This window comes from Telmatherina bonti (assembly GCF_933228915.1).
Source record: "Telmatherina bonti genome assembly, chromosome: 11".
NCBI classification, from domain to species: Eukaryota; Metazoa; Chordata; class Actinopteri; order Atheriniformes; family Telmatherinidae; genus Telmatherina; species Telmatherina bonti.
The window spans coordinates 33,733,344-33,739,343 of record NC_136629.1 but is presented as its reverse complement, the minus strand read 5'-3'; positions in this window follow the sequence as shown (position 1 = coordinate 33,739,343).

Below are 6,000 nucleotides of genomic sequence, written 5' to 3'. Positions count from 1 at the left end.
TGTATATATATATGTATGTGTATATATATATGTATTTATATATGTATGTGTATATATATATGTGTATATATATATATATATGTATATATATATATATATATGTATATATATATATGTATATATACACATAACTTCTGCATGAACACCATAAAAGCTGAAACACATCTTTCTTTGATCTTAACCGATGGAAACTTTATACATTTCTGCTCAGTGGTCATCACTTATACAGCACTACTCCATGGTGCATTAAAGTAAGCATGTTCCAGCTATATAGTGCATGTTCACACACACAGAGAACCTCACCACACAAAAACTCCAGAGGTTTTTGGTTTTTTGATGAGCCTCGTGCTTGTGGGATTCAAGTGAAGACAATCTTTAGATGCCCACACATCTGATTCCCATGATAGCCTGCAGAAATAAGGCTCTGTCAGAGGATATGAATCGTGTAGGAGGTGTCACGCCAACACATGCACACACACACGTGTAAACACATATATTGCTATCCAGTGCGTGGGAGGGAGCTGTCATATCCACTGTTGGAAAATTAGTTGAATGTGAGGCTATAACTTCAGATCCCAAGATCCTTTGTTGAAGTTGTTACGTTAAACACCATGGACCAACAATTCTGCCTTCAGTGCTGTTTCCATGTGAAGAACACAGCTGCTCTTACACACTTAAAGTAAAAGTTCTCCTTTCTGGGCAGTAATTTAGTGTGAGAGTGGTGTCACGGCTGAAATGGGACATCCTGAAAGAAGCCTCTGGCATCGTAAACTGCTGCCTGTTAAGCACCGTAGCGACCTTGATGTACTATCAAATGCTCGACCTGGACAAGCTGATTATCTGGTAATTGACAAAGAAAGGTAATAGATTCACTTTAATCCACTGTCCATGACAGACTGCTGATTCTGAGGAAGGTCTAGAGGTTAAAGCATTCACTGACAGGGAGTCGGTGAGTTGGTTTTCACTGCAGCTCAGCAGCAGACGGCGAGGTTTGACTCCAGGGTGTTTGTCAACACATAAATGCCTCAAAAATCATGAAAGCCTTGTGATGTTACAGCATGAGAGAGGAGAGATAGGCGGAGCAGCTCTGTGCCAAGTTGAAAACATTCTTGTTGAATGAGTAACTCCTCTTTGGCCTCCGTGGCTCCACAACGCTGCTGCTACAGTATCTGGACTGGAAGGAGGTCTGCTGAGCAATCAGAAACACTAAAAGGCTATTTAAAACACCTTGTAGTATCAAGGCAAGAATTTATTACAGCATATCAGATTTTTGGCATATCTGATCCAAAATCTGTTAGAAGTGATCCTAACATGTTAGAGATAGAGATGTCTGAGGACTCATAGATATGGAGCATCTGCAAGCTTCATTTTTAAGGGGTCTTTACCGCCCACCCTTCAACCTGCCACAGCACACAGCCTGTCCAGGACCCATCTGACAAGCACATCAAATAGAAACTCATCTATTCAGCAATTAATACAACTGTACCTCTGCACCCCCACTAATTAGGCTTTCATATCAGAGCGGCTCCCTGTAATTATGGCAGAAACTGGTCGCGCTGTTCCTGCACTCGCTGGAAACACTCATTAATTGCCGACAACATTCTCTGAACACTGTGCCAGATATTCACTCACGGTTCAGAGGCAATGCAGGAGGGAAACCAGGAGGAGGAGGAGGATGCACATGTTTGCATTTACACACACCCTACATGATAATTACACTGTGCAGTGGGATTTAGAGCAAGAAACATTATTCTGGGTGTTTAACCGATATTCTTTTTTTTCTTCTCTCATTTCTCTTTCATGGTGGATGTTGCAGTCAAAGCGATATTCTGAACACTTTCCTTTTTGCATCCTATTTTTTCTTTTATATTGCAAAATATAAATAGTTAATAGAGTGAGCGGCAATTTTACAAGCTTTGAGAGAAAATTAGTCAGAAAAAAATGCAAAATGAAACGTTGCATTAACCACAGCCAACAATGAGCTTTCTCAGTTTACATAGATAAGAACTGAACTGAGAACAGAAAGGTGGCTGAACATCAAGTAGACTGGCTAAGGTGGTTTTGAATTGAATGCATCACAGAGAAAATATGGACTTATTGTGAATTAATTTAAAACAAAACACAAGTCTCTCTGGGAATGTAGAAACACTCTCCCTCACCCCCCTCTCTCTCTATTCAAATGCCTACTTGGGTCTTGCAGTGCATATTTTCATTCACTGTTACTCATCTGGTGGCAAGAATGGTTCATTTTCCATCCCTCATTAAAAAAAAACATACATTATTGCATATTAACCTTCTCCTCCCAGAAACGGCCTGTACTGTGTTTTAGACCTCTGCTTGAAGCTCAATACCCAAAATAAAATGCACACATCTCTGCAGCCACAACATCTGATGCAACACTTTAAGGAGGAACATTTGAGAAATTGGTTATGATGTCTAAATGTGCGTTTATGTGTTTTACAAGGGAAAATAAATAAAGATTGCACAAATAAAAAGAACCTAAACACGTTCAGGAACAAATATGAATATCTCCTTAGAATAATATAGTTGTAGCTCTGAATCTCCATCAAATCGTGGTACAGTATGTAAATATCTTCTTTGCAAAGGTCAACTCTGAGTTCTCCAAAATGACCATTTTGGCACGGTCTTCTCAACATCTCCCATCTGGGTGACCTTAAGTTTTGAAAGGCTTAAATAAAGCAGTTACTTTAAATATTAATAATAGCAACTTAGATGTTGTATAGCATTTCTCAAGGAACCAATGGATAATGTACAACTACAACAAAACAAAAATGTTGCCAGTGCTCAGTGCGTGTCAGAAGTCTGGCAGCTGAGTTCTGGTCATACTGGAGCCTTTCCACGGCTTTGCTGGAAATCCCACACAGGACCCAGTTGTGGTGATCCAGCCAGGTGGTGATGACAGCATCAATGAGGGTCTCAACCACCGAGTCAGTGAGTCAGCAGTTTTTTAAGGTGAAAAAATGCAGTTTTACTGACAGACTTAATGTGAGCCTGAAATGAAGATATCCTAAAGTCTTAAAGAGTTGACAAACATCTAACATCCTTAGATATTCATGAGTTTATCTCTAATCTTCTGGAGCAGAGCTTTGGGGGCTGCATGTGTGTTGAGAGGTTGCCAGATGCAGTACTTTTGTTGTGGGTAGCATTATTTAGCTTCCTGTCTCTCCTTCCTTTTCTGCATCAAATCTTGCATGTCAGAGATTTAAACTTAACCATTTTCACATTGCTGAGCGTCATCACGCTGTTATTTATGTTCTACTTTATAGTTAAGAGGCTTTTTAATCTCATTCTGTTGTGCTAGAAGCTTTGTTGTTTGATACGAGTGTCCCTTGTCCATATCCAAGGTTTTTCTTTTTAGCCTTAGCTGTTACCAGCTGAATATTTAGGTTCAAGTGGGAATTAAATGTTAGAGAACGGGCTTGGCTGCTTACATGGAAAGGCTGTGTGGATGCCCTCTTTCATAAAAATCTGGCAATATTTTGGTTACTTAGGTTACCTCACCTCATCCTATGAGTTTCCTTGGTAGGTACATAGACAAACAGACATTTTAATATGATGCCAAGAGAATATATTAATACTCTTCATGAGATATTCATGACAGAACAAATGAACCTTTAAAACACAGCAGGCCATCGCGACTCACTTGATTCTCTGTCTCCTGCACAAGGCTCCAGCTTACAGGTAGAATCTACTAAACTGCAGCTGTTTATTCATTTTATAAAAGGAATTGGTTTTGCAGCAACATTTAAAATAATTTTTAAGAAGCATAATGAAGCAACGAATGAAGCATAAAGCTGCAGTTAGCAGTTTGAGTGCTATTAAAACAAACACAACTGGAAAAAGAATGCAAAACATTTCATCCTTGGTATAGCGATGGTGAAAAAGAAATAACATTTTTTTTTATAGAATATTTGTTAGCACAATGAAGATGCACACACACACACACACACACTCACACACACACACACACACACAGGCATGGGAAGCTGACTGTGAAGGTGGCATCCCTTCAAAATGACACAGTGACTAAACATTATAGGTGGATAATAAAAGCAAAGGTCAGGTCATCTCAAGCTTATATTGTGGACTAAATTTAATCTGACATAGGGCGTTACTCAGACATGAAAACTGAAGGACAAAATATGAATGCCTGACATGTTAAAATGTTACAGCTGCAGAACTCCCAAAGATTGATGGATTATTATTATTATTATAAATCTGTCTTTATTTTTAATTTATAACATATTGGTAAGAAACAAGATTTATATTAATAATCATCTGCTTGAGCAACACAAAGTGGTATCATTGTTTTTTCTTATTTGGGAGCCTCAGATCAGAGAATCAGAGGCATCATTTTGTGGTCTTGCAGCTCGTTGCTGCTTTGTGCCAATATTAAAATATTGCGGCATCACATCTCAACACATAGATGCTCCAAAGCTGCTCTGGTGTCAGTTTTACATTTGAGCTTATTAAATGAAAATGGAAAAGGGGAGATGGTGAAACTGAACCTCGATCTGCAGCTCCTGGTACTTCAGAAAAGATCTCGCGTGGCTTACATTCCACCTCTTCCACGACTGTCAGAGAGAAGCGAACTGCAAGAGGTTTCACTCTGCTGCTTTTTCTGGTTTAATCAAGACATAATAAAGACACTTTTCAACAGCAGACAGCTGCTTGAGTATGGCAAAGTTTAAGCAAGTGCGTTGTGTGTAACGCACTTGCTAACATTTAAAAAAAATTAATCTGTAATTACAGATTCATATATTCATATATTATACTACTGCAGGATTAGGCTGCATTGTATATTTCACATCTGTTTCACCTACCTGTAAAGATATGACTGTGTACAAGCATGTGTTAAGCTAGGACCACTTGTAAATCAGCATTAATGAGGAGAGGAACAGCCCAAAGTTTTATCTTTAGCATCAGTGTGGTGAAGCTAACAAAGAGATTTAGCTCTGCTGAGTCAAGGATTCTTTTATTTGTCAAGAGTTTCATCTAAACCAGTGAGATGTCAAATACTTGTGAAGATTTTTCATGACATTTTGTTTAAAACTACACCAGCTTATTGTCAAATCCATCTCCTATTGCTGGCAGTGTACCAGACCCTTGTGATGTTTTGTATTTTGAGGTTGAGTAAGATTTATGTCCCCCAGCGTTGCCATAGAAAAGACAGTCGGTTGCTCACTTGGATTTATGATTAAAAGGAAAAATGAAAATAAAAATAGAAAGAAGAGGTGACAGTGGATCTTTACAGGTGCAACACTTATTGTCTCATTATTTGTGCACTTTAATTACCGACTACTAAGTCAGGAAACCCCAGGAAGTTCGGTTGAACTGTTGGTAGCAGGGGATATACATCTTACTCAGTCTTAAAAATACAAAACACTAAGATGTTCTGTGACAGTAGACTAAATACTACAAACTTTTAAATGCACTGTTATCAAATCTCGAGTTACAGATACTTCACTTGATCACAGTTTTCTGGCTATTATAGATGATCCCGTCTTTATTTCTAAAATCTTCAGTTGTCGTAGTAGTTTAATAATAATGTTTTATTTTAGGAATTTCAGTCTGGATAGAGACTGAACTTGTGAAAGTTACAAATAATCTTCCTGTTGCTTCAGATTTGAGTCTGTTTTGTTTCATTAGATCTCTGCACTGCCATGTACTGTGTCATAACCGCTGATCCCAACATCCCATTGTAGAAACGGGATAATATGATCGGAATTAAAGCCACCATGCTGGTTTAGATCACATTTGTCAGAGATTCAAGTCCCATAATGTCAACATGGAACCTTCAGCAAGTTTATAATGGTGTTCCACTGGGTTCCCTGCTGGGCCCAGTAAATTTAGTATTATATGTGTTGTTATGTGTTGATCTCTGCAGCAGCTGCCCTTGTCAGGTTTACATACTTTAACCCTCAATGAAACACCTTGAAATTAGAAATTTTAACCTAAAATTCTCCTTCTGGTATATAC